The 20,921-nt window shown below is 43.7% G+C and overlaps 1 long non-coding RNA gene across 1 annotated transcript; it reads right to left on the bottom strand.

The window, feature by feature from the left end:
* Nucleotides 1-2,581: 2,581 nt before the first annotated feature.
* Nucleotides 2,582-7,485, bottom strand: LOC138915869 (uncharacterized). The gene is made up of 2 exons (XR_011422265.1): nucleotides 7,175-7,485; nucleotides 2,582-6,512 (listed from the first exon to the last, which is right to left on the bottom strand). It is a non-coding gene; the product is annotated as an uncharacterized lncRNA (long non-coding RNA).
* Nucleotides 7,486-20,921: the final 13,436 nt, after the last annotated feature.

Here is a 20,921-nt window from a genome sequence, read left to right as displayed (position 1 = left end):
AGTCTCCAGCTTGCCAAGGACAGATCACGGGACTTCTCACTAACCGTGTGAGCCAATTTAGACTTACAACCCAGCAGAGTCCAAAGTTGCAGGATGGGGAGCACACAAGCCCTCAGTGGGTCACTGAGAGAGGGCCCACTCCTGGTTCCACCTTTAGTAACCAGAACCATGAATTCTCCCTATTAGAGTCACAATGCCATATGGAGGTCTCTGATATAATGTATATACTACATCCTAAAGGATAGCACCCCATCCTTGCAGAATATTACATCCAAAATGGCGCTGCCACTGCACCTTTAGAAGACCTTTCCAACACTCTATGGAGCCACTGCTTCTAGATGGTACAGGCAATGATACAATCACTGGATCCCATGGTCATAGCCTCACCCCACACCTCCATCACTTGAATTGGGTCCCCTGTCTGATGCTGTGTTGTGTAGGATTCCATGCCCGTGGATCCAGTATTCGGGAAGCCCCAGGATAGTAGTGCTGGCTGAGTCCTTGTGAGCAGGAAAGACAAGCCCACACCATAATAGGTATCTACCCCAGAACGGACAGACCTCCGGCCCTTCCAGGAGGTAAGAGTTCCAATATGGTAGACTGGCTCCCAAGTGGTTATTTGGTCTCCTAGAGTAAGAAGGCCATTCCAGGTCTCAGCTCTGGTCTTGCTTACTGACAAATTGGACATTCAGAGGCAGCAATAGATACATAGGCCTTGTAAATGGGAGTCCCTGCTGTTGGGTCATGTATAGCCTCCATCTCTGCCACCATGGCCACTCTCTTCACGTTTCAGGGTGTCCAGGTCCCTATCCTGTCAGTTCCAGGTGACCGATCCTAAAGACTGGATGATGCCAAATGGCCAAGTCACTTTGCCTACGTGGTTATTTAGTGCCTCTTCCATGGTGTGTGCTTTCCGGTAGGCACTAACGTCTAGGAAAAAGTCCTCACTCCTTGTGAAGGCCCTTTTCCCTTAGTCTTTGTATGCCTTCCCCTGCTGTCACTCAGGCCACTGCTTCATCTGGGTTTCTAAGATCCATCTGAGCAGCAAGTTTGTTCCACGGCCTGGGGTCCTTGCCAGAGTGTTAAATCCTGTGTCCCAAGAAAGTACCCCCAAGTCCATAAGGTTTTTGTACACAGTCTTCCTCCCGGGGCCACTTGATTAAGCCTGTCAAAATCCAGTCATCAGGAACTCCCCTGGCTCCTACCAGTACATGTTAACTAATTCTGGCCACTTCTTTGGCGTGTTATTTCTTTCCTCTCTTGTTAGGCCCAGTACATCCCCAGAGGGGTTGTATTGGGCTTAACCTTAGTCACCAGCTTGACAACCAGGAGAGAGGGTGGGGGCATTCCGGAAGGAGACACGTGCTGCCTTCTCAGGGAGAGCTTCTGCAGCATCTTCCAAAAGGAAGAAGCAATAAGCCTTGCTGGGGAGAAAGGGTCACCCTCTGTAAGTTCTGAGGTTCAGGGGCCCTGTAGAGCCCAAAATCCCCAGGAACATTCTCCCAGATGTCTCCATCCCATGTATCACGGTTCCAAGACCTGCTTTGGCTGAGCATTTAAACATCTCTGAGGCTCTGTGACTTTAACTACAAAATCCTGTGTCTGTTCCTCAGCTGGGTAGAAGATAAGGGCTTATTTGTAAGCTGCTAAAAAGTCCCTCTGGTGCTGAGAGTTAGCTCTTAACTACTTGTTAATCACCCCTCGGTTTCCCATTATCTCTTATAGAACATCAATACAACTTGGCAATAATCAGCCCTCTGGTTGTCTGCTTTCCCCAAACACAAGCGAAATCTTAAGTAATTGGGCTCCCACTGCACCAGGCCCCACATTCCTCTCAAGATGAGGTCCTCTTCACCATCTGGGCAAAGAGCAAGCCAGTCTCCAAATCCCATCGAGTGCCTGGTTTCTCAGACCCCTCCCTCCCAGCATCCTCTGTGCCAAGTTATGTCCTCTGAGAAGCAGGTATCAAAATAAGATTAGACATGCAGGAGATTCTTGGGGGAAATGTCTGTGAAGGATCAAGGAGAATGGAGCAAGACTAGGCAGCGAGAGGCTTCAGCCTGGATGCCAATCTGACACCTGTGAAAGGAGAGAGGGAAGGAAAGATTGGCTAAGAAATCCCCAGACCACAGCATAGTTGTGAGAAAGTTTCAACCAGGCCAGTGGGAATGGGAATTCCTAAGCAAAGGCTGCTCATTGGTACCAAGAATGAGCCCTAACACCCCTGCCATGCTCAGGCATTGGCGGGAACAACCCAGGAGAAGTGTGGCCTGAGCATTCACGGGAGTAGCAACTGGAGGCAATCCCCCTGCTCCCTATAGCTGGCTCTCTCCAAGGAGAGCGGAGCAGTGCACATCGGTGACCGCCACACTGGTGTGCTTGAACATCCTGAATGGTGAGAGGAACTCTGCAGTCCTGTCGGGGAGTTTGGGAATGATAAGTGCTCAGAAAACTGAACTTCCAAAGATGAATTTGCAGAGAAAATGAGATGCTGTGCAAGAAAGAAATGTGACCATATTTCATTATGGTTCAGAGGTGATTTATATTCGAATAATCATAACAAGTATGAAATTTAACCAAGAAAAATGTACCAGAATGATTTAATCAAACATTACATTGGAAGGATGGAAGAAGGAGGGCGTGAACAGAGAAGTGGGACATGCAATCGACCGAAATTTCTATCTTCTGGAGTAGGACGTCACCAGCTAATTTCTAGGAACAAAGATTTAAGAAAAAACAGTATAAGCAGTTTATCTAAAAATGTTAAAGCAAATAATAGAAGTGACAAGTAAAATGATTGAAAGTGGTGTCCAGGGAGCGGGCATCTGCCATGGGAAGAGGGCAGGCGGTGCACTGCTGTTTTTCTTTTTAAGCCTAGAGTCTTATTTGCCTTTTTAAACTCCATCGACATTTAACTGTATTTAAAATATTAAAATTATAAGGCGAATAAAGACTGTCCGGTACTTAGCTGTGAATTTGAATCAATGATTTATGCGCTTCTCAGATGTTCTGTATTGAAAGGATGTTAATACTGATGCTGAATACGCAGCTCGCAGGCGTTAAAGGGACGTGTCTTCACTCTCATTTATATTTCACTGGAAGTGTTCTGGCATGCAAAATTCAAGATATCATCTACCGTGTCGTTAAGAGATTCTAAAAGGAATGTTTTTAAGTCAGGCAGTGGGGAGTTTTATGGGATTTTTAGCTCGTTTTCTGATAATACTCGCTTGGCTCAGGATCCGCATGTGTCAGCTGTTATCAGCTGCCTGTGTGCGTCACTGAGCTCTCTCCGTGGCATTATCTGCAGCCAAGGGAAACACAGAGGAAGTCATCACAGCAGCTCCACACATTTCAATCAGTTAAAAAAAATCTGCTCCCCCACTGGCATTTTCACACATACCTTCAACAACAAGCCTATGATATTATGGCAATTTTTAAAATGCAGAGCAAAAACATTGCATATGGATCCTGATAACGGCTAATTCCACTTTATAAACAGAATTTGTACAAAGTCAACAATTCTGGGACACCCACTGGTCCCTAAATTTCTATTGACCTTTCCCACAACAGTGTCACACTTTTGCTCAGAGTCCTTCCACAGGCTTCCCTCTTTCTCCCAGACCTGATTCAGGGAAACCTCGTCTTCCAGGAGGTAAAACGGAAGCCCCTCCCCCACAAAAAACATGTCTTGTGAAAATCAATTGTGAACAGAAACGAGAAGCAATATTCATTACCATATATACCACGGATAAACTGTTCCATAACGTGAGGTGTTGGAATTTTTCCATTTATCTCCTATACCCGGTTACTTACTCCTGGGTCTCGGTAGGGAAGCAGCTGATCAATGTCAGTCACTGGTACTTACTCCCTATCCCTTTAGGGGACTGCAAGGACCCGGGGCTGGGCTGACAAGGGGCAGAGGAAATGGGAGGACCCTGGTTCTTACTCCACTGTGATTGGTCTTACTGTTCCTCCTTTGAGCGCAAGGTTGAGGCACACTGATCCTTCCCCATTGTCGGGGACCACGGCTGGAGCAGCCTGCAGGATTACACAGATGTCTCTTCCTGGTCCATCCTCTCAACTGACATCACCTCAACCGCGAGAACTCTGAGCGCTGCCCACAAGCTGCAGCTTCTAAGATTTCACCCTCACAAATGCCTCCCTGACAGTCCTCCGTGGGAGCAGCCAGCTCTTATTTCTTTTCCTTTATTTTTTCTGATAAATCTGTTCCACTAGAGCAGAGGTAGGGCATGGGGGAAATGGGTCCATCAAATTATTAATACCTTGACCTGCCACAGTTATCAAAATGTTTTCAGTCACTTGTCCAATTTTCCTTAAGGTAATGAAGAGTGTGGGTATCAATGCTCGTTGTCATGCCTGAAAGAATTACAGTAATCCTTTGCCAAGCATGCTCTTGAAAAGTTCTGAAGCTGGCAAAACAGTTGGTTGGCAATATTTTTTCATAGAAAATAAGAGGTTGAACGGGAGAAAAATAGGTTTAGCTAAATATATGTAATATTTAAAGGCAGAGTAAATAAAAGTTTGGAAGACATTTTGTCCAAAACAAATCATGTTTGTCGTTAAAAACCTGTTCTGATAAGAAATCTTCCATGAGCTCCTCTTTCAATTATTCTAGAACCACTGCTGTGCCCTTTGATCTGTGGAGGCAGATGTTCTTGTAAGCTGGAGCGTCCAGTTAAAAAGATTGAGAAGCATCACCTACTAGCTTGAAATTGAATGTATTCCATTTGCATTCTTCCTATGTGTAAACCCAAAGAGCCTGCCTTACACATGCCTCATAAAAGGCAACTGAAGGAAGAAATAGCAAAAAAAAAAAAAAAAAAGGAAAGACATGAAAAGAAATATATAAATTGCTCCACAACATTTGAGGTGTTAGAACCATCAAATTATTTTTTTGCATCAAACAATACATGACTGTGAGCCCCTACTCACCAAGGATGACAATAATTTCTACATCAGTAATAACTGATGTCCCCCATCCTCTTTTACAAAATGCTTATGCCTTTTTATAAGTTGTCAAGATGATTGAGAAGTATTATTTTCCAAGGCTAGTTTTCCATACATTTTTTGAAAGGATAAAATTTCAAAAATCTTTTCTCTCTGCATGACCCCCATAGACCTACACCGAGGTCTGAAGGAGAAAAAAGAAATCTCAGGCATTAGTATTCTTTTGCTGCATAAGGATCATCTGAAGCACCCATTAAAATACCAATTGTTGGCTGCCATCCCTGGAGATTATGATTTAATGGGTCTGGGGCAGGGCCCGGAAATTCTTATGTTGCATATTTATAAAGTTTAATAAGTGATTTCGATAGCCAGATTTGGAAACACGTATAAAGGACTGAACTAAACCTTACATATGTAAAAGATCTCAGACTTTAAAAATTTCTTATAAAAATTTAAATCGCTGTAAACGGACCCTAGAGATCTAAAAACTGTGGTTGGCAAGAGATTACCATAATTTTATGAGATATAATTTTATATATATGGCCCTCTGCTTTTTGTGATTGTGGTAAAATATACATAACATAAAATTCACCATTTTAACCATTTTTAAGTATACAGTTCAGTGACCTTAAGTACATTCACCTTGCTGTGCAGCCATCACCACCATCCAGCTCCAGAACTCTTCATCTTCCCCAGCTGAAACTCTGTCCCTATTAAACATTGCCTCCTTGCTACCTCCTCCCCTGGCCCCTGGCATCCACCATTCTACTTTCTGCCTCTGTGACTCTGACTCCTCTAGGAACCTCACATAGGTGGAATCATACAGTGTTTGTCTTCTTGTACTGGCTTATTTCATTCAGCATAATGTCTTCAAGATTTATGCATGCTGTAGCATGTGCTAGAATTTCCTTCCTTTTTAGGGCTGAATACTATTCCATAGTATGGATATAATACATTTTGTTTATCCAGCCATCCACTGATGGACACTTGGGTCGCTTCTACCTCTTGATTATTGTGAATAATGCTGCTATGAAAGTGTGTATACAAATATCCACTCAAATGCCTGCGTTCCATTCTTTTGGATATATACCCAGAAGTGGAATTTCTACAATTCTTACAGTACTCTTAATCATAGGGAGGAACGCTTGCATATATTTTATCCTAAAATTCTTGGGACATAAATTCAATTCTGATTTTCTAAAGTAACAAATGTAAGACTGACCTCTCATTTGCGAGTTGTCTCTTTACTTGCTCCTTCCTTTAAGAGCTTCACATCTAAGTTCGTTTTTATTTTTCCGTCTTTCACACGCTCTGCCATGACAAGCTCACCATTCCCATGACTTCAGTTTTTTTCCCTTGCTCATGGTTTCCAAATTGACCATTGAGCCCTGGACTCTCTCCTCCATTTTCTACTGCCTGCTGAGCTGTATCTTCGTGGGTGGACGAGCTGTCTCTCAAGAACAGCGTTCCATTAGCCACGCCTTCTCTCTCTCGGATCTTCCACCTGTCTGGTTCTTCCCGCTCTTTCCTCATAGGTTATAAGTCTGCTTAAAAACAGAAATTCCTTCTATGTTTTAAAAAAAAAAAAAAACACTCAAACCCACGTCCCTTTGAGAGGTCACATGCTTATTTCAAATGCTGAGCACAAGCAAGTACATGGACATGCACACGGAGACTTGCCCTTTGCGCTAATTAATGCACAGGATGGCGTGTTCACCTCCCGGTTTACTATAGCTAGGAGGCCTGGTAACCAGGGAAACAGTCCTAGTTTTCAACCAAGACAGAAAATAAGAGGTCTTTCGGCTAAAGATTAAAAACAAAAGCAAGGCTGTATCGTTTCCCTCAGCCCTGTGCTACTTAGATAACTAGTATAATTCCAAACTCCATTACTTCCTTCGCCACTGCGCGCACTCATGCACACGCGCACACACACACACACCTTTCAAGGAGGCAGCCTGTCACAGACTTCCCCCCACGCCGAAGTACAGTAAATCCCTGGCCGGGCCCCCTTGTCCTGCCTGCTGCCAACTGCGGAAGCAGAGAATCACTTGTTCTAACTGACCAGTGGCCAAACGGCCTAAGGCTGTGTGAAGTCGCAGGCCTTCCAAGTACCAGCGATTGTAAAACATACTTCACAAAAAACTGCTGGAGTCTTCGAAGTCAGACTTTCGATTCAAAAGTTGCCTCCTCACCAGACAGTACTCACGAGGTGTCCGCTGGTCTCCATGGCTGTGGAGCTGGACGGTGGGAGTGCACCGGAGGGTCCAGACTGAGCTTCAGAGGAGGACCCGTCTTCAGCTAACACACACGAAACAGTCATTTGTGGGATGAAAGTAATAACTGTCTTATTAAAGTGGCAGGTGGTGGAGATTGTTTCTTTACTTCCAACAACATCGTAAGAGAAGAGGAAAACAGGACAAAGTTTAACGCCCGAATTCAAACAGCAAGCACAGCCCTGGGGGTTCGAACAGAAACCCTCCCCACACCGCCGCACGCCCAGCCCAGACACTCGTTTCCACACTTGCCTCACCTTTCCTGCTGAACTCCACCAAAAAAGCCTGGCTCTCTCTCCATTCTCTCTAACCACACCCATATTTCCATAGCAGCACTGGACCCATTCTGCCAAGAATTTAAAACATAACAGAAAAGTACTAATAAATCTATGAAATCAGTTTCTTTAATAAGCTATATTTTGGTGGTGGTGCAGTGAAACTGGCAGTTTCATACATTGCTAATTGCTGTCTAACAGTATATAATCATTTTCTAAAGAAATTTGGCTATATGTGTCAAACACCATAAAAAATGTTACATACTTAGCAATTATGCTTCCTAAGAATAAAATCCAAAATGGGTAAAAAATGACTATGTATAGATACATATATAAAAATACATATTTATGGTAGCAATATTTTAGCAGAAAAATGGGAGACTAAGCAACAAATGAGCAATGTTTAAGCAAATTACAGTGCAAATACTTGGCCTAGTACTGTGTCTACCATTGTAAGTGAGGTTGTAAAAATATAGTAAATGCAAAAATACACTTGATAGGCTACTGAATCCAAATAAACCAACTACAGCTGTGTAAGACTGTTTCTAAGACTAAAGCCTGTGAGGATGGGTAGCAAAATTTACCCAATGATGTGTTAAGCTTGTGACACTGTGCTCTTCCCTATATTTGAATGGTTTGTAATACTTTGGCATTATTTTTATGGTAAAAAATTGTCCGGCGTTTTTAAACAGTATCATATGGCCATAAAAAACCATTATTAAAACAGCTTTACAATGATTATGAATATATATTCTCTAATACATAGTAATTTTAGTTTCTTTTTAATGCATATGGATTATGTTTCTCATTTGGAATTCATCTAAAATGATTTAGTCTACAAAGCTAATGCATTTACTCCATTTAGTCTGCTAACCCGGCTCTTTCATAGTCTATTGCCCAAATGGATGTCTCCAATGTGTGCAAATACAATGGGTTTTCAAGCTCATTCAATTCCTAAACATGCACCCTGACTGCGGCTTGAAGTTTACATTATTTTATCTCAGATACTAATGAAATGCTTCTGACTGTGTAATTTTCAATGAGATCAAATGAAATTGTCGCAAATTATATGGTGATGCTTTTATCACTGTATTCGTGTGAGAATAAGTACCAGCAAGCAGTAGAAAATATAACAAATAAAGGAAGGCTAGAGCAGAGGCAAGAGATTTTGTTTCACGGATTATGTTCTGGACAAAGAAATGTGAAAGATGCAAATTGGCCGAGAAGCCCTTTTATCTGTTTAAAGGTAATAAAAAAGTTAGCATCATATCAGAACAAACACAGGCAACTTCTCATTCCCATTTGTGGATAATAATGTTAACGAACGACGAGTCCTGATTACAGGACTATGTGGGACCACGCAGATAAGGAGGAGTAAGTGTTCTCTGGGTGGCAATTTAGGGAGAAAAAGGAGCACCTGTCAAAGCAGAGACTCCCTCTCATCACCCACTAAAGCAGGAAGGGTGGACTGCCTCAGTCTAGTCGTTCATGAGGCGCCCGGAATATCATCATCACTGCATCTCCCTCCAGATTTAAAAAATTCCGGTGATATCCTGTGACATTGCTTCAGAGCCCTGGGGCACTTCAGTGTACAATTTGGGAACCTCAGGGCTAACCATGAGGGAAAACATTAAGTTAGATCCTTTTATTACGTATGTATAATATGAGTACATTTTTCCATGTGTGTGTACACTAAATGCACATATAATGTATATATATGTACACACATGCACGTATATAAACACACATACACAAATGTGTGCCATTTTTTTCTGCATGTGAATATACACTAGATAGATCAAGATATATGAGCCATATACCTTCAAATGCTTTAAAAATTACAAATTGATATACATCAAAATGATGATGATTATCTCTAAGTGGTGATTTATGGACGATTCTTATTTTCTTTATGCTTCCTATGTTGTTTTATGCTTCCTGTGAGGTTCTATTTTATAACCAATGAAGACACTGGAGTTCCATTGTGAACAAAACAAATTAAATTAAAAACTAAAAACATAGACCCAAGTTCCACCCAGCTTCTTCTTTCAGTGAGAAAAGCAAAGTTTTGAACTCACCCAACAAAAGGATTTTCCTGCTGAGAATGGCTTTGAGCCATGGTAAATAATGGTATTAGAGACAGATGGGGTGAAGGCAGTACCACTCTGTGGTCCTGCTAATTGCTGAGGAGAAACTCCCTCATTCATAAGAAATCAATCATAGCGAAAAAAAGGAACAAGCACAGGATCAAAGCAAAAATACTCTCAGAAAAAGACAGAAAAGATGTATGACCAAGAAAATAGACATCAGCCCACAACCCACACCTCAAGTACATTGCCATGAAGCTGGGGAAGATCCTGACGGTCCTCCTGGAAATCGGAGAACTTAATGAAACTGGCCTCTGCAAACGCTGGGAGAGCTGGGGGCGGGCGTGGGGAATGAAAGGAAAAATAGGACCATCACAAACATGAAAGTCACATTTGGAAGCAACGGAAAGGAGAATAGGTAAAGCAAAACCGGGGTCATGAAGCGCAGGCTTGAGAACACGGAGCCCAGCCGAAGAGTTTAAAGGACCAGAGAGGAAATAGAAGCTACAGAAGACGAACGAAGGAAATCAAGTATACACTTGTTTGGTGTCTTTGCAAAAGAAAACAAGAGACTTTTATAGTCAGTATTGTCCAGGCACTAAGAGACCGACATCAGACATTTCGCATGGGGATGAATTCAGGAAATACGGTCCCACGAATATTTCTTAAAGAAACAAACTTCAGCCAGTCAATACAAGGAAGGAGAAGCTATGGCTAAAGTGATGGCCGTGAGCAATGAATCCATGTGAACCTGGAACTGAGATGGAATTCCTGTGGCAATGGCCGTCACAGGTCAGCCTGCAGACTCGTCAACTGGGCCAATGTGCAAGGGGCTACGACCCGTCCAGGTAGGAAGGTCATTGTGAAACAGGGTGAGGAGTCAGGGGGACAAATCGATAAATGTAGTTTAAAATAAATGATTCATTTACAGTCTAAATAAGACTCTGTGTATATTATTTTACCATATAAAAACACCCACTAGAAGCCTAAGAATATACATCCTTCAGAGAAAATAAATGGAAAGGTAATAACAGAAAAAGAATCATATGATAAAGCACAGAGTACTGAAAAGCTGAGTTTGTAACAAAGTGACACAGTAAAGTTGGAAATAAAAGAATAAGCACAGACTTACATGGTAAACATAAACCAAAAGAAAGCAGGATCATGGCAGTGGTTTAGGCAGCACTGAACACAAGTCAAAAAGCACCAAATGTGGCGGGGGGGGGGGGGGGGGGGGAGTTAGAACAATGACTGCAATCCACAATAAAGAGCTGACAGCCAGGTATATTTATGCACCAAATAATAAAATGTTCTTAAAACAAAAGCAAGAAATACAAAAAGAAACACACAGAAATGTAAATCAATGTGGGAGACTAATTCCTCTCTCTCTGTGATAGCAAATTAAGGGGAAGAAAAAAATAGTGATGAGCCAACCGACCTAACTAATAAGATAGAATGTTCATTTAAATCAGACTCCATATGCTTTTCAAGGGCACATAAGACATTTTCAAAACTGACTATGTATTAGGCCGCAAAAAACTAAGTTCCTGAAAGTAAAAATAATATAGAAGATATTTTCTCCTATAACAAACATGGAAATTAATCACAAAATTAGAAAAATCAAATAGCCTGCTATATGTAAATTTAAAATTTTTCTCTAATACAATTTTTTCATCAAAGAGAAAACTGTAAAGTGAAATTGCCAAGCATCTAAGTAATAGCAACGGTTCAAATACCACATATCAGACACAATAGGGTACAGCTTAAGCAAAGATACATTTACATACGTAAATACTTATAGATCTAAATAATTAAGAATTGAAATAGGTTCATAAGGCATTCAAATAAAGAAGTTGGGGGAAAAACACAAAATAAACAAAGGAAACAATGAGAATGAAAACAGAAAATAAAATAGAATTAAGAAATAAGTAGAAGAGGTTAGTATTTGGAAGAAAAAATAAAGTTCATAATCTATTAGCTAGACTAATAAAGAAATCTGAGAGAAGGCACAAATACATAAACAACAAATAAAATCAGAAGCAGGGTTTAGCCCAAGATCTTGCACATAAAAGTGCTCAGGAAGCATTTGCTGAATGGCTAAAGAAATTAATTGGGAGCAGTCCCTGCGGCCAAGTGATTGAGTTTGCGCACTCCGCTTCGGGGGCCCAGGGTTTCACTGGTCGGGATCCTGGGCACGGCCCTGGCACCGCTCATCGGGCCATGCTGAGGCCGCGTCCCACATGGCACAGCCAGAAGGAAGTACAAGTAGAATGTACAGCTATGTACTGGGGGACTTTGAGGAGAAGAAGAAAAAAAAAGAAGATTGGCAACAGATGTTAGCTTAGGTGCCAATCTTTAAGGGAAAAAAAGAAAGAAGTTAATTAATTAAGCTACTTCAGATAAAAAAAGTTTTTGATTGTCATATTTCATTCAGTTCTAAGATGCGCATTTTAACATCTTTGAAGTTGAGCCATCTTGCTGTTGACAGTATCTCACAGAGGCTGTGAGTGAATTTGATTATTTCACTGGGTGACTATAGCCCATCCACATTTCCCTCAACAACAATCATTTACAACCATTTCGGAAGAAATGTAAGTTCTGTTCTTTGGCTGAGCACCTTCCATTGTCGACTTCTAGTAAACCAAAGAGTGCCATCGTCAAACATGCAGAATGGCTATTAGATGAACTTAGGAAAAATCCAGAGGCAATCGAAGAGTTTTGTTTTAGAAAATGCTGTATCACCATCTCTCAGTTGGCAGAGAAACAGTCTCGTGTGGAAAAACATGACAGCAATGGTTTTTCCTCAAAAAATACATCAGAAGTCAGACACTGGTGTCCAGTTTCATGAATGTCTCCAGATCCTAAATCCTTTGTGGTCTCCAGTTTGTTTGATCTCTGTTGTAAAGTTCCCAAGGGGGCAGTGGTAGCGTGCCTCCCAGGACAAGAACCCAGACTGGCTCTTCCATCCTTCTCCTCCCATTCGACAGCCCAGCTCTGAGACTGGGCCCCGGGCCCGGCACTTGGTATCCTCCTACTGGATCCCGGAAACTGACCACCAGACCTTGGAATTTCCAAGTCTCAGCCAGTCCCTGTGTCTCCATGGCTGAGTCCCACTCTGCTGGTGGAATGGTCTAATATGACTTTGATGTCCATATGTCACACTGTTTTCCAGAATTATCGCTGGGGATGACAGTATCCTTTGAGTACCAGCCTTAGCCAGACCTCCTCCGTGATCTGGACTCCTCGATATCACACAAGACTAAATTCACTGGAAGACCTTTGGCAAGACATGAGTTTTGGCTCCAGCAAAACAAAACAGTAGGAAGGAGCTCACACTTGGCAAGAGACCCACACATCAGGAGGCTGAGAAGAAGGCCCAGAAAAAGTATTAAAATAATTTGAGTTTCCTGGGCTTATACACAGATAATTAGGATTCATGTTTTTGAGCATTTTAAATAGTAATTAAGGCATTATGGTTTAAATATACGTTTTTATTCATTTTGTGAAGTTGTAACTGAAATAGTAGGCTGGAAGAGCTGTAATTTTGATGGCAAACATTCAAACAAACAGATGAATAAAATTGAGCACTGTGGTAGCAATGTAACCAGCATTTAATCACAAACCCCATTCTGGGAGGAGACCCAAATCTTAGCAATAAACTAGGATTTGTTGACAAACTCTCTGTGAAGGACAAATGAGTGTGTATTCATAAAGCCATGGTAACTATTCTTTGATTAATATAGGAATCATTAAAAACAGTATCTATGTGACTTAATTACTTTTTTCTATGTAGGGATTGCTAATCTGATTCCCATATTTTTGGTGGGAAAATTTTGATAGGACATTTTTGCATGACTTTTAGAATTGTCCGTTACAATTTAAAATGGCCACACCCTTTGGCTCAATAATTCTACCTCTAGAAATATATCCAGCAGGAAATACTTAGAGAAGTATATAAAGATGCAAGTTCACTGACATTCACTGCAGCATTTCTCGCAAAACTAAAATAACCCAACTGGTCCTCAAAAAGGTTGAACAAATATCGTACACTCATTTCATGGAATAGTAGATGGTCAATAAAAAAGAATTAGGGGGCCAGCCCCATGGCCAAGTGGTTAAGTTCTCACACTCCCCTTCAGCAGCCCAGAGTTTCGCTGGTTCGGATCCTGGACGCGGACACGGCACCGCTTGTCAGGCCACATTGAGGTGGTGTCCCACATGCCACAACTAGAAGGACTCACAACCAAAATACACAACCATGTACTGGGCGGCTTTGAGGAGAAAAAGTAGGAAAAGAAAAAAAAGAAAATTGGCAACAGTTGTTAGTTCAGGTGCCAATTTTTAAGAATAAATAAATAAATAAATAAGAACTAGTAGCTCCTTGTGTACTTATAAAAAAAGTCCAAAATGTACTTCAAAGAAAAAAAAAAGGCTAATTACACAACAGTAGGTACTAAAAATACATATTCCTATATAGATATTTAAATATAGATGTACTAAAATTGGTTCTTTCTGTGGAGCAATATAATAATTTTGCTTTCTGTGTTTTATAATGTTGTAGTTATTTTTACATTTAGATTATCACTATAATAAAAAAATAAAGATTCATAAATATCTTGCTTAATGCTGCCAGTTCAAGAACAATTCAGAAAATATGACTCCTCTATTCAAACCCTCTGTTATGCATTGAATTTCGTCTTTCAAAGATTCCTGTGTTGAAGTCTTAGCCCCCAATACCTCAGAACGTGGACTTTTTTGGAAATAGGGTCACTGCAGATGTAATAAGTTCAGTTAAGATGAGGACATTGTGGTGATCTCTAATCCCATATGACAGGTGTCCTTATAAAAAAGGAGAAATTTGGAAAGAGACAAACTCACACAGGGAGGACGCCACGTGAGGGTGAAGACAGAGACCAGCGTGATGCTTCTGCAAGGCGTGGAACGCCCAAGATGGCTAGCAAACCGCCACGGGCCTTGTGGGAAGTATGGAACAGATTCCCTCTCACAGCCCTCAGAAGGAATTTTGCCTCCAGACATAGAAATTCTGTGTGAATTTCCACACTTTGGACTCAAGACTACAACATCCCTGAATCTCCAGCCTGCCATCTTGTCCCCCAGATTGGGAATTTGCCAGCTCCCACCATCGAATGACCCAATTCCTTAAAATAAATCCTTTTCTTCCTCTCTCTCCCTCCCTCTCTCACTCCCTCTCTCTCTCTCTGAATGTATATATATACATATATATGTGTATATGTACACCTATCCTATTGATTCTGTTTCTCTGGTAAACCCTAATGCACCCTCTCCCGTCCTCCCCCATTTCTGCTGAGTGGATTCAAACTCCATAGTCTGCCACTGAAGACCTCTCTCACCTGGCCAGGACCATCCTTTCCCCAGGCATTCATTGGCCTGTACAATCTAGCCAGGTGGAACTATCCCATGCTTTCCTATTTCCATATTTTTGCTTATACATTATCTCCACTCAGTACACACAAACACTATAGTGTGTGCGATTAGCAAGACAAACTGTGAAACATAATCATGGTCTTGTTTTTATGCTTGTAATAACCATAATATTGATTTTATGGAATTTTATCCTTTTGTTAGAAAGTTGGGGGCTGGCCGCGGGCCGAGTGGTTAAGTTCGCGCGCTCTGCTGAGGAAGAGTCACCCTAAGCTAACATGGTCCTCTTCTTTTCGTAGAGCTGCCACCATGACATGGCGGGTCACCCAAGTGGAGCACGCCGAACTCAACCGCTAGGCCACGGGGATGGCCCTCTGATATCTCTTCGTTGCGGGTGAGGGTACTCCTCTTCATCGGAACATGTTTGGCAGCATCTCTGGCCTCTTCCCACTAGAGTCCGGCCTTTCCCCAGACATCCCCCCTTTCCCCACCTCACCAATGGCGACAGCCAGAAATGTCTGCAGAAACTGCCCAGTTCCCCCAGTGTGGAAAATCACCGTGGCTGACAACGGCTGCCCCGTACTTTCTCTATTTTCCCCCCTCACTTTATCCCCAGGTGAAGGATGAGAAAAATGGTATCAGAAAAATGGAGGAGATTTTAGAAAAAGAATACTGGGTTAATTATACTGTTCTTCGGTTGAAGAATTATTCAGCATAGCTATTACGTTAATATTTCCACAAAACCTGCTATGTCTTAGAGGAGGGAAACAATTAGAAAAGATAAATGTGTTCTTGTCCTAGGACTTCATTGGTTATATGTTAAAGAAAAAACCTCTCTCAGGAGCTTCCTCTGGAAACCCGATGATTCATCCCTTCTCCGTTGAGGACAGACTCCATAATCGAATGAAGAAAAGGCAGTTCTTCGAAATGCACAAGAGTACGTTGCAAGGAAGCACAATCCAGCGACGTGAAATACGATCACCTGTCCCGACGCTTGCGTGCTGCTGGCTGCTGGGTCCAGCAGATTTAGCTGTCGCGCTTGGAGTGACTGAGGAGTGAGGTCAACTCTTGATTTTCCACGCCAATGGAGACGAATATATCTGACCTAGAAGGTCATCGGTCTCCACCCGTAAACTCGAGCGTGTGACAGATATTTTTTACCTGACTCAGCCTAGTTTCTATATCAAACCTGATGCTGCAGCAGTGGCAGAGGTCGTGAAAATTCTCTTCAGTGAGTCTGGGACTCTCCTCTTACCACGCTGGCTGGGAATTGTGCCACTTTGCTGGGTTTCCGCCAAGGAAGGGGCCCTGGGGCTGGCCTGTAACATGGAGGGAGAGCGAGAGGAGCACAGTGGAGTGCAGCCTGTCTCCCATCCCAGGACCCTCACACCACATGCCCCTGGGACCCACCCAGCCCTCCATGGCAGTGTGGCCCACACTTCACATGGTGGAGGCCAGGACAGGGACCAGAAGCTTCTTGGGCCCAGCCAGCAAGGAATCTGGGTGGCAGAGGATGGGCATCTCCCCTTGGCCCTGCAGAATCGCAGGCAGAGGCCCCAGCGAGGCCTCTGGGGCACAGAGGTCTGAGGAGAGCCTGGGACCCCTCTCTCTGAAGCCCGCCCATTTGTATTGTCAGCACCTCCTCTCTGATGCCTTCCTCTCTTCCTTCCCACATACGCTCGGGAGAACTCTCTCTCCAGAAGGGCAAAGCAACCCTCGCCCCGTGATATTTATCCCAAGAGATTGGTCTCTTGGGAGACTCTCCATTGCCTTAAATGTGTGATCTTTCTGTCAGGAAGCTTCCTGGAGTTGGGGGGTTTTTGGTCTCATTTTTATGTTTTCCATCACGTCACATCCTTTCCCTGAGATTCTGAGCAGAAAGCAACTCAGCAGTTTAAATGGCACGAAGTGGAATTAATCAATAAAAGGGGAAAACAGATTTATATTTCTAAAAATATTATAATCAAAAATTACATGTATTTGTATTCTTATTTGATAATGAGTCTGTGTTTGATAAAGTCTGATGGTCTGAAAACTCAATCCAAACAGAATAATGGCACTTATTATGAGGTTTCTCCCTCCTGAACTCCTTCAGGCATTTCATTTGAATTAAAAGATGCAGTAGTGTTGATATGGTGTGCACGGAAATTGAGAAAAGTCTGTAAGAGAGAAACCACACATTACACAGGTGATCGAAGAGGATACAAATCCCAAGTCCTGAGGTCCCCAGTATTTATTTATTCCTAGGGAAGACACAGACCTGCTCTGTGAAGTGAAAGTGCAGGACACTAACTGCATCTCCTGAGCTTCCAGATTTTGCCCAGAACAGGACAAATTCAGCTCACAGAGGGCTCCATTAGGCAGACTCCTGCGGCCGCTGTTTCCACTGGAAGGCAAGGATCTTGGGAACTAATTAATCCTGTTACCTCCACATCTGGAGTAGGATTTCTTCCAAGAGACTCTGTCAGTTAAGTTTCTTTGGCTGCAAGCAAGAAAACCAAGTCTAGCTAATTTAAGATTAAAAAGAACGTATTGACATGCATAGCTGAAAATTCCAGAGCTAGGATGGCTTCAGACAAACTTGATAAGGTCGTCCTCCTTAGGGCTGCCTGCTGGTTCCTGACATCCTCAGGTTCTCAACAAGGGGCTGTCGGCTTCCTCAACAGCTCACACAAAGGCGCCATCCTGGGTCATGAGCTGCCCTGCTCACCCATGGCGTGGGAATAGGACCCTCCTCTGATAGACTAGGGTGGAGGTCAGCAACTTCTTCTATAAAGGGCCAGAGAGAAAATAGCTTTTACTTTGCAGGCCACATGGTCTGTCTCAACTGCTCAGTGTTATTGGAGCACAAAAGCAGCCACATATAAATGAGTGAGCATGGCTGTGTTGCCATAAGATTTCATTTATGGTCTGAAATTAGAATTTTATATAATTTTCACACAGCCTGAGATATTATTCTTCTTTTGATTTTTTTTGCAACATTTAATGATGTAAAAACCATTGTTGACTCTCAGACGATAAAACAGGTGGCATGCAGGATTTAGCCCATTGGCGGAAGTTGGCTCACCTCTGCTCCAGGGGACCCACTTCTCTTGAAGCAGTGGACTGAACGTGAGGATGAAGTGGGTAGTGAGTGCCGAGCAGGAACACAGCCATGTTCACCCAGCACCCTGGTGCTTTGCAAGTTTAGCCCCGAGGCCTTGAAGGGTGGTGCCCGGTGACCTCAAAGAACTCCTGGAGTTGGAGGTGGAACGAATGGGCCATCTCCAGCTGCTCCTTGCTTGTCCTAGTCACCCACTTCCCCTCCCTCCCACTGCCTGGCTACCACTAACCACCAGGGTTGTCCAGGAGGCAGAGCCCATAGAAACAGCATCAACAAAACGAGCAAGCCACCAGGCAGGAGAGCTATGCACCTGCGCAATGTGCACCACTAGGTCAGTGCTGGCCTCCCAGTGTTACTGACACTGAGAAATCGCGTGATTTGGGACGATCCACGTATTCTTTCATTTTCTCGACAAAGAGCTAGTTACTGATCACCACATTGTTCTAGGCTCTGGGGAAAAGAACGAAAAGCAGGGAACAAAAGAGAAAAAAATCCTGCTCTCATGAAGGCTTATTAACTAATTAATTAATTAAAAGTAAATGGAGAAAACAGAAAAATAAAGCAGGGAAAGGAGTTAGAGGATGTTTCATGGTGGTCAAGGAAAGCCTTACTACAAAGATGACATCTGAGCAAAGATTGGAAGCAGAAGAGGTAGTAAGCTCCCCCAAACATCTGGGGAAGAATATTTTAAGCCAAGAGACTAGAAGTGCAAAGGCCCTGGGGCAGGAGTGTGAGTAGCATTTAAGGAGGTGAGGATCACTGGAGCAGAGTGAGGGAGGGGTGAGTAAGAGGAGATGAGGGCCCAGATGCAGTATGGAGGGGTGCCAATCACTAAGGGCCCTGGACGCTGTGGTACCAGCTTTCATTTTTACTCTAAGTAGAGGAGCCAAAGAAGGGTTTTGAGGAGAGAAGACATGATTTGACTCACTCCCTTAAGTGATCATTTTGACTGTTGTGTTGAGAACAGAGTTGGTGGCAGGAAGACCAGCAAGGAGGGTGTTGTAATAACCTGGCACAGAACACTGCACTGGTCAAACTAAAAATCCATCTTCACAACAGCAAGCCTCCCAGTGCAGTCTGTAACAGACTAAGACATCACACAGCTCTGAAGAACAAGGGCAAGGATGGTTGTGCGGACACCCACGGCCCAAGCCGGCTCCTGTGTGCACAGACCTCACCACGGGAGCCCCAACTGACACCCCAGCTCTGCACACAAGGACGTGAGAGAACAGTGTCGTCTGCGACCCGCTATTACCCTCAGCCTCTGCAAACCCACTGCCCCTTTCACCCTAGAATACGTGCCCCCTACTCTTGGGCTCAAATGTCTACTGCCAGCAGTGTGTACATTCACCCAAGGTCCCCACTCAGCTGCCTCTCTTCCTGCTGGGACCCAGCAAGCTTAACCAACAGGTCTCGTCTTTGTGCCAAGAGGCAGCTGAGATGTCCCCAGCATCCTCTCATTAGAGATGAATGTCCACTTTCTCAGCCAGCCAGCACACACCTTCTTTGAGCTTACAGGCTCTCCACAGATACACAGACACGGACTTTGGGCTGTTTTCTCTGACCTTGCAGGAGGCTTTCTTGTGAAAAGAAGGACAAGGACAGCATCAGGGCCTCTACCTGTATTTCAAAGTCATGACATGACCTATGACCATCCGTTGGGCAGCACCACCTTGGGGCACCCTGAGAAGCGCATACCTGAGGGCCCGAAGGTGACAGGCTTTACATCCGACACCCCCATACGATGCTGGAAGAGAGATGGGTTATCCTGGAGTAAGGGGTCCAAGACGATCACATCATAGATGTCAGAGGCCACGGACATCACTGGCGTTTGGTGAAACCAGAGGCAATGGCAGAAATTCATCCCCCATTTCCCCACAATTTCTACCCCGATAACTGCCTTCACCTAAAAGGGCGAGGATGTGAAGGATGCCTGGTGGCATCTGCGACCTTCCGGATGCTGAAGTTCATGTTCCCTGCCAACCAGCTGCTCACCTGCCATACTTCACCCTGCCCCCAAGCTCGTGTTTTTAAAATAAGATGCATGGTGGCATCATGCGGGGTGGGGGTGGGGGGGTGGAAAATACCAGCACCCGTGCTTTCCCCCCCCCCGTGGTTAATGTGCAATTCCTGTGAGTGGGGTTCAGGCATCCCTTGGGGTGATTGTCACATGCAGACAGGATTAAGAACCTCACCCCCAGCTATCAAAACCAACACGTCCATTCCTCAAGTGGGGGCCAAACTCACTCAGGAAAATCCAAGGACAGAGCAACCTTTGTCCCCAAACCTAATTCAACAGAATATGGGTCCCAGGCAAGGCCAGTTCCCACCGTGGGACAGGGAGCTGTTAGCTACCAGAGCCTCCTGGAGGGGTGGAGGGTCTTCCCTTTGCCTCTGCTCTGTAACACCACAGCTGAGGCAAAGCTGTAGTCCAGCTGTCCCAGTGCTCTCCCCTCCCAAAAAAAACTGGTTCCATTTCTCTCTCTGCCTCTGGACAAGCAGCCCTGTTGCCTCTGCACCTGCGTTCCCTCATCTTGGAATGCTCCTCTCTCTGCCCGCTCTTCATTCCAGTCCCTTCTCCACCTCAAGGCAGTAAACCTCCCCTGATGACCCGTCTGCTCTCCAGCAGTCCCTGCTTCTTGTAATCATGGCACTCGGCACACTATGTGATACTGTTTTTCAAGTCCAAGACACCACCAATTACGAGATACACTGTTACTTTATGGAACATTAAGGCACCGAGAGCTGTCAATAAAGTTATAACAATGCTCTCTTATAACTTACAATTTCCATTCCACACATAGTGAAAGAA

Source organism: Equus caballus, chromosome 10 (assembly GCF_041296265.1).
Source record: "Equus caballus isolate H_3958 breed thoroughbred chromosome 10, TB-T2T, whole genome shotgun sequence".
NCBI classification, from domain to species: domain Eukaryota; kingdom Metazoa; phylum Chordata; class Mammalia; order Perissodactyla; family Equidae; genus Equus; species Equus caballus.
This window is presented reverse-complemented; position numbering and strand designations above follow the sequence as displayed.